Genomic DNA, 11,032 nt, shown 5'->3' with positions numbered 1-11,032 from the left:
TGAGTCATCTAGTGTTCAGACAGCGCGCCTAGACACGTGACCGTGGAGTCGGGAGGGATCAATAGTGAAAGATATCCCAGACCAGTGGTCTCCAACCTGAGCCTGAACAGTTAAACTACAAGTCACCCTTATACCCTCTCCATAGGGTCCGTCCATTACTGATCACCATTTGTCTCCTGACATGCTCGGCCACCATTCTCAGTCTTTGGTTCTTTCAAAAAGGATATGGACACTTCTGCCCCCTAGTGACCAGGTCTGATATTTTTCAGAAAAGAGGTCAATATGGCAACTATCAGTCAGTGGTCACTTCCGACCTCCTTATGAATCTTCTAGCTTTATTTCACATCTTCTCATTACAGCACTTAAAATCAGCGTGTCCCCAATCAGTATGCCTCCAGCTGTTGCCAAAGGTTGGCTGAGCATGCTGGGAGTTGTAGTTTTGCAACAGCTGGAGGCACCTTTGTTGGGGAATACTGCACAGAATTTTATAGTGGCATGATGCAGTTTTCACTATGATACTCAAAAAAAAATTCAAATCAACTGGTGCCAGAAAGTTATACAGATTTGTAAATTAATTAGTATTTAAAAATCTTAATCCTTCCAGTACTTATCAGCTGCTGTATACTACAGAGGAAGTAGTATAGTTCTTTCCAGTCTGACCACAGTGCTCTCTACTGCCACCTCTGTCCAGGAACTGTCCAGAGCAGGAGAGGTTTTCTGTGGGGTTATGCTTCTACTCTGGACAGTTCCTGACACGGACAGAGGTGTCAGCAGAGAGCACTGTGGTCTAATTGGAAAGAACTTCACAACTTCCTCTGAAGAGTACAGCAGCTGATAAGTACTGGAAGGATTAAGATTTTTTTTAAATAGAAGAAATTTAGAAATCGGTTTAACTTTTAACCAGAATTGGGCCCAGGTGTTTGTTATGAATGGAGTGGCGAGTTGTGGATAAACGCCACTGCTACATACAATCTATAGAAGAGGCTGAAGATCGGCAGGGTTATTTTTTAGCAGACCATAGTTGGCAACATTTGAAAATATTTTCCAGGGACACTTCAGCTTTGGCAAGGGGTGTGGCTTGTCACCCCCTGAGGATAAGGGATATGTTTTTTAGTAATTTTAAGTATGAGACATCTCCTTTAATAGCCCCACCCCTGTAAATATTAGTGGCAGCCCCCTGTAGGTAGTATTAGCTCTCCTGTAAATAGTTGCATTCCCCTGAAAGGGTGCGTTCACACGGAGTAATTCAAGAGGAATTTACTCGAGTCATTCCTCTTGAATTCTCCCCTCCAAACTAATTCCCATCTCCTCTGCCCATTGACTATAATGGTTTTTCCGCTGTCCTGTTCACACTGCGGAAATTCTGCTAGCGGAATTCTGACGCTGAATTCCGTTCCACTTGAAGAATGAGCAAATCCATTCTTCAAGCGGAATCCGCTAGCAGAAATCAATAGAAGTCAATGGGTAAAAAAAATTCTGCCCGACATCGTTTTCGCACGGAATTTGTGCGGAATTCATGTGGAAATGGCTGATAAACCCTTCACTTCTTTCTCCCCCATTTCCGCACGCAATTTGGCATGAATTACTTGATTTACTCTGTGTGAACGCACCCCAAGTAGTAGTTGCAGCTCCCCTGTAGGTAGTAGTAGTAGCCTCCCCTGTAGGTAGTAGTAGTAGCCTCCCCTGTAAGCAATGGCAGCTGTAGGTGGTGGTGGTGGTGGTGGTGGTGGTAGTAGTAGCAGCCCCTCCATAGGACCTCTACTACTCACCAGGGGCTATGGCATATAAATGGAGGCTACTCACCAGTTACTACAACCAACACACAAGTCCACAGTAGGATGCCTGACTCTACAACGCGCTGGGGGGGGGGGGGGGGGGGGGTTGGGGGGGTGGTAGGACATCAAGAGCTTTTTTTTTTTTTTTCATTTGTAAAACTGTACAATTTTGGCCGGGACGCTTAAATTGCCCAGGACAGTGTTCCAAATCCAGGGACAGTCCTGGCAAAAACAGGACAGTTGGCAACTATGCATACACAATGAATAAAGCAGTGGTTTGTATGCGCAACTCATAACAAAGACCTGGGGCCCATTCTGGAGATCGCGGGGGTCCCAGAGGTCAGACACTCTAGCATCTGACACTGATCCCCCCCATCTTAATTCACATTTTTTTTTTAGGTCTGTAGGACACTATGATACCATGGGGGAGATTTATCAAAACCTGTCCAGAGGAAAAGTTGCCCATAGCAACCAATCAGATCGCTTCTTTCATTTTTGAAAAGGCCTGTGAGAAATGAAAGAAGCGATCTGATTGGTTGCTATGGGCAACTCAGCAACTTTTCCCTGGACAGGTTTTGATAAATCTCCCCCTGGTACAGCAGTTGCACTTTAGTTTGCACTTTTTCTACTGTACATTTTATGGGACTTATAGTCCAGTATGTTCCTCCCCATACTTTAAGTGGGACATGTAGTGACCAACACTTGTTTTTGTATTAGTGCAATATATATTTAGCAGTATGGTGGAGTCCCTCCTCATGTACACATTTATAAGTAATGTCATGTGTTTATTTGATGTTTCTTCCAGGGCACATTATTAATTTTCTTAGGGGTTCATGGTATATTTTATGTGGTTACAGGAGAGTGCATGGTTATCAAGCCCACCATTTATGTTTTTGTGTTATTTATGTCATTTTAAGTGTTTTAGTGTGTGGCCTGTCATTTCAAGTGTGGTATAGTTTTACATGTTTTGGTGATCGTTGTGGCATCATTAGTCAGCTTTTTCTTTCAGTATATTTGCTAAATCATCAGAGAAGAACCCAGCCCCTTCACTGCAACAATTCATGGTCCTTGGCTGATCTCTGGATATTTCACATATAAGGCTGGTCTTACCAGTTTTTACTAAAACAGTCGGAATCCTAACAAATTAGACAATATAAAAACAGATGCTACTTTTACTATTTTGAATCTCCACCTGATGGTGTGGCATACCAGCAGCATCTGTTCAGGGTATGTTCACAAGTGGATAACTTGTAGCGGGTTTCCCGCTGCGGATTTCACTTCCTTTCACTTCAATTGGTCCGCCAGCAAATTTGTAAATCTGTCGTTATTTTATGCAGACATATTGAAGTGAATGGTAGAGTTCCCCTGCGAGCTTATAAACATGTGAACATACCCCAAGTAGAATCTTTGTATAATCTACTTTGTTGTTTCCCAACCAGGGCGCCTCCAGCTGTTGCAAAACCACAACTCCCAGCATGCCTGGACAGCCGAAGGCTGTCCAGGCATACTGGAAGTTGTAGTTTTGCAACAGCTGGAGGCGCCCTGGTTGCGAAACCTTGATCTAGTTTAATATGATCCATACTTCAAAGCTGCAACAAAATGCACTGTGTAAAACAGGTGATAACATGCGGATCTGTGGGGGTCCAATCACTGGGAACCTAGCTGAACCCAAGACCACTGAAACCTTAGAGCTCAAAAAGGCAAAAACTTTATTTTATATATCAACTGGCTCCGGAAAGTTAAACAGATTTGTAAATTACTTCTATTAAAAAATCTTAATCCTTCCAATAGTTATTAGCTTCTGAAGTTTTCTGTCTAACTGCTCAATGATGATGTCACGTCCCGGGAGCTGTGCATGATGGGAAAATATCCCCACAGGAGCTGCACAGCTCCTGGGACATGAGTCATCAGAAAGCAGTTAGACAGAAAACAGCAACTCAACTTCAGAAGCTAATAACTATTGGAAGGATTAAGATTTTTTAATAGAAGTAATTTACAAATCTGTTTAACTTTCCGGAGCCAGTTGATATATATATATATATATATAAAGTTTTGGCCTGGAATACACCTTTAACCCCTTAAGGACGGAGCCCATTTTCACCTCTAGGACGAAGCCCTTTTTTGCAAATCTGACCACTGTCACTTTAAACATTAATAACTCTGGGATGCTTTTAGTTATCATTCTGATTCTGAGATTGTTTTTTCGTGACATATTCTACTTTAACATAGTGGTAAATTTTTGTGGTAACTTGCATCCTTTCATGGTGAAAAATCCCCAAATTTGATGAAAAAATTAAAAATTTTGCATTTTTCTAACTTTGAAGCTCTCTGCTTGTAAGGAAAATGGATATTCCAAATATTTTTTTTTTTGGATTCACATATACAATATGTCTACTTTATGATTGCATCATAAAATTTACGTGTTTTTACTTTTGGAAGACACCAGAGGGCTTCAAAGTTCCGCAGCAATTTTACAATTTTTCACAAAATTTTCAAACTCGCAATTTTTCAGGGACCAGTTCAGGTTTGAAGTGGATTTGAAGGGTCTTCATATTAGAAATACCCCATAAATGACCCCATTATAAAAACTGCACCCCCCAAAGTATTCAAAATGACATTCAGTAAGTGTTTTAACCCTCTAGGTGTTTCACAGGAAAAGCAGCAAAGTGAAGGAGAAAATTCAAAATCTTCATTTTTTACACTCGCATGTTCTTGTAGACCCAATTTTTGAATTTTTACAAGGGGTAAAAGGAGAAAATGTATACTTATATTTGTAGCCCAATTTCTCTCGAGTAAGCACATACCTCATATGTCTATGTAAAGTGTTCGGCGGGCGCAGTAGAGGGCTCAGAAGCGAAGGAGCGACAAGGGGATTTTAGAGAGTACGTTTTTCTGAAATGTTTTTTGGGGGCATGTCGCATTTAGGAAGCCCCTATGGTGCCAGAACAGCAAAAAAAAAAAAAAAAAATGGCATACCATTTTGGAAACTAGACCCTTTGAGGAACATAAGGAATAAAGTGACCCTTAATACCCCACAGGTGTTTCATGACTTTTGCATATGTAAAAAAATAAATAAATAAATTTTCACTAAAATGTTGGTTTTCCCCCAAATTTCACATTTTTTAAATGGTTAATAGCAGAAAAGACCCCCCAAAATTTGTAACCCCATCTCTTCTGAGTATGGAGGTACCCCATAAGTGGACCTGAAGTGCACTGCGGAAGAACTACAATGCTCAGAAGAGAAGGAGTCATGTTTGGCTTTTTGAGAGTAAATTTTGCTCGGGGGGCATGTTGCATTTAGGAAGCCCCTATGGTGCCAGAACAGCAAAAAAAAAAAAAAAAAAAAAAAAACACATGGCATACCATTTTGGAAACTAGACCCCTTGAGGAACGTAACAAGGGATAAAGTGAGCCTTAATACCCCACAGGTGTTTCACGACTTTTGCATATGTAAAAAAAATAAAAATAAAAAATTCACTAAAATGTGGGTTTCCCCCCAAATTTCACATTTTTGCAAGGGTTAATAGCAGAAAAGACCCCCCAAAATTTGTAACCCCATCTCTTCTGAGTATGGAGGTACCCCATAAGTGGACCTGAAGTGCACTGCGGGCGAACTACAATGCTCAGAAGGGAAGGCGTCATATTTGGCTTTTTGAGAGCAAATTTTGCTCGGGGGGCATGTCGCATTTAGGAAGCCCCTATGGTGCCAGAACAGCAAAATAACCCCCACATGGCATACCATTTTGGAAACTAGACCCCTCACAGAATGTAATGAGGGGTACAGTGAGCATTTACCCCCCACTGGTGTCTGACAGATCTTTGGAACAGTAGGCTGTGGGCTGTGCAAAATTTTTCATTTTCACGGACCACTGTTCCAAAGATCCGTCAGACACCTGTGGGGTGTAAATTCTCACTGCACCCCTTATTACATTCCGTGAGGGGTGTAGTTTTCAAAATGGGGTCACATGTGGGTGTGTTTTTTTTTTTGCGTTTGTCAGAACCGCTGTAACAATCAGCCACCACTGTGCAAATCACCTCAAATGTACATGGCGCACTCTCCCTTCTGGGCCTTGTTGTGCGCCCCCAGAGCACTTTGCGCCCACATATGGGGTATCTCCGTACTTGGGAGAAATTGCGTTACAAATTTTGGGGGGCGTTTTTCCCTTTTACCTCTTGTGAAAATGAAAAGTATAGGGCAACACCAGCATGTTAGTGTAAATTTTTTTATTTTTTTTACAGTAACATGCTGGTGTAGACCCCAACTGTTCCTTTTCATAAGGGGTAAAAGGAGAAAAAGCCCCCCCCAAAAAAAAAAAAAAAAAAAAAAAAAATTTGTTAGGCAATTTCTCCCGAGTACGGCGATACCCCATATGTGACCCTATTCTGTTGCCTTGAAATACGACAGGGCTCCAAAGTGAGAGCGCCATGCGCATTTGAGGCCTGAATTAGGGACTTGCATAGGGGTGGACATAGGGGTATTCTATGCCAGTGATTCCCAAACAGGGTGCCTCCAGCTGTTGCTAAACTCCCAGCATGCTTGGACAGTCAATTGCTGTCCAGAAATGCTGCAAGTTTTTGTTTTGCAACAGCTGGAGGCTCCATCTTAGACACACTGCCATACAATACGTTTTTCATTTTTATTGGGGAGGAGGGTGGTGGGGGGGCAGTGTACGTGTGTATATGTAGTGTTTTACTCTTTATTTTATGTTAGTGTAGTGTTTTTAGGTTACATTCACACTGACGGCGGATTACACTGAGTCTCCCGCTAGGAGTTTGAGCTGCGACGGAAAATTTGCCGCAGCTCAAATTTGTAGCGGGGAACTCACTGTAATCTGCCGCCAGTGTGAATGTAGCCTGTACATTCACACAGGAGGGGGGTCAAAACTACAACTCCCAGCATGCACTGACAGACCATGCATGCTGGGAGTTGTAGTTTTGCAACAGCTGGAGGCACACTGGCTGGAAAACCTTGAGTTAGGTTCTATGACCTAACTCGGTATTTTCCAACCAGTGTGCCTCCAGCTGTTGCAAAACTGCAACTCCCAGCATGTACTGATTGCGGAAGGGTATGCTGGGAGATGTAGTTATGCAATGGCTGGAGGCACGCAAGTACAACTCCCAGCATGCCAAGACAGCCTTATGCTGTTCCTGAATGCTGGGAGTTGTAGTTTTGCAAGATTTAGAGGGGTTCAAGTTGTAAATCACTGTCCAGTGGTCTCAAAACTGTGGCCCTCCAGATGTTGCAAAACTACAACTCGCAGCATGCCCAGACAGCAAACTGCTGTCTGGGCATGCTGAGAGTTGTAGTTTTGCAACATCTGGAGGGCTACAGTTTGAGACCACTTAGTGATCTACAACCTGAACCCCTCTAAATATTGCAAAACTACAAGTCCCAGCATGCCCACACAGCAAACAGCTGTCTGGGCATGCTGGGAGTTGTAGTTTTGCAACATCTGGAGGGCCACGGTTTAGAGACCACTGTAAACTGTGGGCCTCCGGATGTTGCTAGGCAACAACTCACCTAGCAGGACCCGAAAGCCGCCACACGTGGGGGGATCCCCGCATGGAGGATCGCGCTCCGGGATCCAGGTAGGGACCTTCGGCGCCGACCTTCCCTGGACGGTTCCCCCGTTTTGCCTGGACACCAATAGGTGGGCAAAGCGGGGGAACCGAACTTTAACCCCCCCCTCCCCCGGTCTGCTATCGGTCGGTCGCTCGGCCGACCAATAGCAGGGATAGGAGTGGTGGCACCCCTGCCACCAAACTCCTATCCCTTTAGGGGGATCGAGGGTGTCTCGGACACCTACGATCCCTCTTATTTTCCGGGTCACCAGTGACCCGTATGACCCGGAATCGCGCAGATCGCAGGTCTGAATTGACCTGCGATTTGAGCGCATCGCGGTCATGGGGGGGGGGGTCTCAGGACCCCCCTCGGCGATGTGCCGGGATGCCTGCTGTTAGATAACAGCAGTCATCCCGGCTCGATCACCGCTACCGGTGACGCGGCGCTCCCGGAACCCCGCGACGTACATGTACGTCGCCGTGCGCCAAGTGACACTTCACGGCGCCGTACATGTACGTCGCTCGTCGTGAAGGGGTTAAAGAGTACCTGTCATCAACAAAAACTTTTGATGTTGTTCATAATCATTAATGAAGAGATATTGTAATATATCTTCATTAAAAAATATTAATATTTATACCAGTTTTTTCATTTTATACTTTTGGCCACTAGGGGTCACTCTTCTATGCCTGGTCTGCAAGCAGCTTCCTATGCTTTTCATAGTAAGTGTACAGCTTTTAGGACTAATGCTGAAGGGCTCTGGTCCTTCCACCGGAAGTTCAATGCTCTCAGCTCAGGACTCGCTCCCAGCCTGTGAGCTACAAGCCTACACATGCCTCTCATATAACAGCCAGTCACCTCCCCCTCCCCCCTGCTCTGTGTTCTCCCTGCCCCTCACCACATGTTATCTTACACATTGTATTATCTCACTGCACTCCCTGCTCTGTGCCCCCCCCCCCCTGACATTCATCTTAATTACTGCCTCTGTAATTGCTCCCTCAGCCCCTGGTTCTCAGCATTGACTTTTTAGTGCAGAGAGACACAGAAGAGAGAGAGACAGAGGATGCCATCCCTCTCCTGTACTTAGTCTGTATGCACATTGCAGAGCAGTGTTTCCCAACCAGGGTGCCTCCAGCTGTTGCAAAACTACAACTCCCAGCATGTCTGGACAGCTGTTGGCTGTCTGGGCATGCTGGGAGTTGTAGTTTTGCAACAGCTGGAGGTACCCTGGTTGGGAAACACTGCTGCAGAGGGAGAGCAGCATACAGGAAGACTGGCAGAAGCAGAGTCCCAGCCAGGCTTCACGTGACATCATGCCTGCCAGGACCCGCCTCCTTCCACCCCTCAGAAAGTCAGTGTTCCTGAGCTAATGAAGAGGGACAGCGTTCCACAGCGTTTTAAACCTCAATAAACACAGGGATAGGCATAGTTAGAGAAGGGGACAGATGGGAAGGGGGATCAGGGAAAGTTTAGATGATGACAGGTACTCTTTAAGGAAACAGGCCACGCAGGCACGGCCACTACTACATTTATTCTTTCTATATGTTACACTTGGTATAGAAAGTAAATAGAGCAATGGCTGCAAATGCCCGACCGGCTCCAATAGTATGTGGGGGGACATTTATCAAAGCATTTAGTAGTTTTTTTTTTTTTGCTTAAAATTGTCGCAAAATAGTTGCATGTGCGACTACTCTATTTTGTGTGCGACTTTGATTGTGCAGTGTCCTAAGCAGAAAAAAAAAAAAATCTTGCTTACCAAAGCGAAAAGTGACTTTTGGCTTGCAGTGGTCAGAGATTTATCAAGTGCAAAAGTCGCAAAAAAAGTCGCATCACATGAAAAAAAAACAACTAAATTTACTCCAGCTCAGACATGGAGCAGTAAAAGCCACTACCAAAGCAAAAGAAAAAAAAAAATAAAAAAAAAATAAAAAAAAAATAAAATATTTGCTTATGTGAAAGAAATTTAACAGGCGGAAACCAGTTGATAAATAAGTCGCACATAAGCAAAAAAAAATTGTAAGAAAAAAAGAACTATAAGGGTGCGTTCCCACAGGGCGTATACGCTGCGCAAAATTTATGGCAGCAGTGGGAAATACGCTGCGTATTCCTTGCTCACTATACACACAGAGCTTTCCGGTGGCAGCCCTATGTGTGCAGTGAGTTTTGGAGGCGGAGCCACTTGTCACAGTCACGCCGGCACACGTTTTATGTCCGGGTGAAAAAACGGATGCAACCCGTATACATTTAAAAAAACATAACAACTTTATTTAACTAAGGACAAACATAAAACCGTATCCATTTTCTTTTTTTTAAATGTATTAAACAGTATGCAACCAGGCATCCGTTTTCAAACTGTATATGGTTTCAAACCGTACAGAGGTATATACAGTTTTACACGGTTGTATACGGTTCGCTCAGGTTTTGAGACACACATTTTTTTTTTACAAAAAACCTGATACGGGAACCGTATTGCAAAAACGAGATGTGAATGCAGCCGTAGGCTATGTTTTTGGGTACGGGAAAAAATAAACTGACAAAACCGTACAGGATACAAAACGGACATAACTGGATGCATCTTTTGGCATACGGTTTTCAATGGAGAGTCAATGAATACGGTTTTCAATACGGTGCTGTACGGTTTTCAAATTGAAAACATATACGGGAACTGTATTGCAGAAATGTGTTGTGAACCCAGCCTCAGGCTGGATGGAGACAGTCAGTGGAAGCCATTTTCAGGTCTCTCCAGGGATGTTCAATCGGGTTCAAGTCAGGGCTCTGTCTGGGCCACTCAATGACATTCACAAGGAGTTGTCACCAAGCCTCTCCTGTACCGTCTTGGCTGTGTGCTCAGGGTTATTTGCCTTGTTATAAGGTGAACCTTCAGCCCAGACTGAAGTCCAGAGCACTCTAGTGTTCACTAATATCTCTGTACTTTAATCCATTCAACCTTCCCTCACTCTTGATCAGTCTGATCAAGACCAAAGGCTGTGCGGGCATGCTGGGAGTTGTAGTTTTGCAACAGCTGGAGGCACCCTGTTTGGGAAACACTGATATAGACAGTTGTGTCTCTAAACAAAGTATGTCCAAAAAACTGAATTTACCACTGGGACTCCTATCAATGTGCAGGAACATCTCAAAGATGATAAAGAGAAATGGGCGGACCCCAGTGCTAAATTTCATAGCAGAGGACCTGAATACTTCTATGTCCATGCAAAATTTTAGTTTCCTTTTTTTAATAAATGTGCAAGAATATCTAAAATTCTGTTAAGTCATTATAGGGTAGAGAGTGCAGAATGATCGGGGAAACCTGATTTTTTTTTTACTTAGTTTAGCAGAAGGCTGTAACATAACAAAATGTGAAAAAGTTAAAGGGTCGGAAAACTTTCCTAATGCAATGTACCGTATATACTCAAGTATAAGCCGACCCGAATATAAGCAGAGGTCCCTAATTTCACCCCCAAAACCCAGGAAAAGTTATTGACTCGACTATAAGCCTAGGGTGGGAAATACATCATCCCCCCCCTGTCATCATCCAGACCCCTGTCATTGACACCCCTCCTCATCATCACCCTGTCATTTTCACCCCGTCATCATCCCACCCCTTCATCATCACCGCCTGTCAATCCCTTCAGTGGTCTTCAACCTGCGGACCTTCAGATGTTGCAAAACTACAACTCCCAGCATGCCCGGACAGCCA

The 11,032-nt window shown here is 43.9% G+C and overlaps 1 long non-coding RNA gene across 1 annotated transcript in view; it reads left to right on the top strand.

Moving 5' to 3' along the window:
* The first annotated feature begins 112 nt into the window (after window positions 1-112).
* Window positions 113-11,032, top strand: part of LOC130356540 (uncharacterized) — a 30,092-nt gene continuing 19,172 nt past the window's right edge. Inside the window, exon 1 of the long non-coding RNA XR_008888918.1 lies at window positions 113-253. This is a non-coding gene — a long non-coding RNA (uncharacterized LOC130356540). The remainder of the gene's footprint in view (window positions 254-11,032) is intronic.

This window comes from Hyla sarda, chromosome 1 (assembly GCF_029499605.1).
Source record: "Hyla sarda isolate aHylSar1 chromosome 1, aHylSar1.hap1, whole genome shotgun sequence".
Lineage (NCBI taxonomy): Eukaryota > Metazoa > Chordata > Amphibia > Anura > Hylidae > Hyla > Hyla sarda.
The sequence above is the reverse complement of the archived record's forward strand: the minus strand, read 5'-3'. Positions and strand labels throughout refer to the sequence as shown.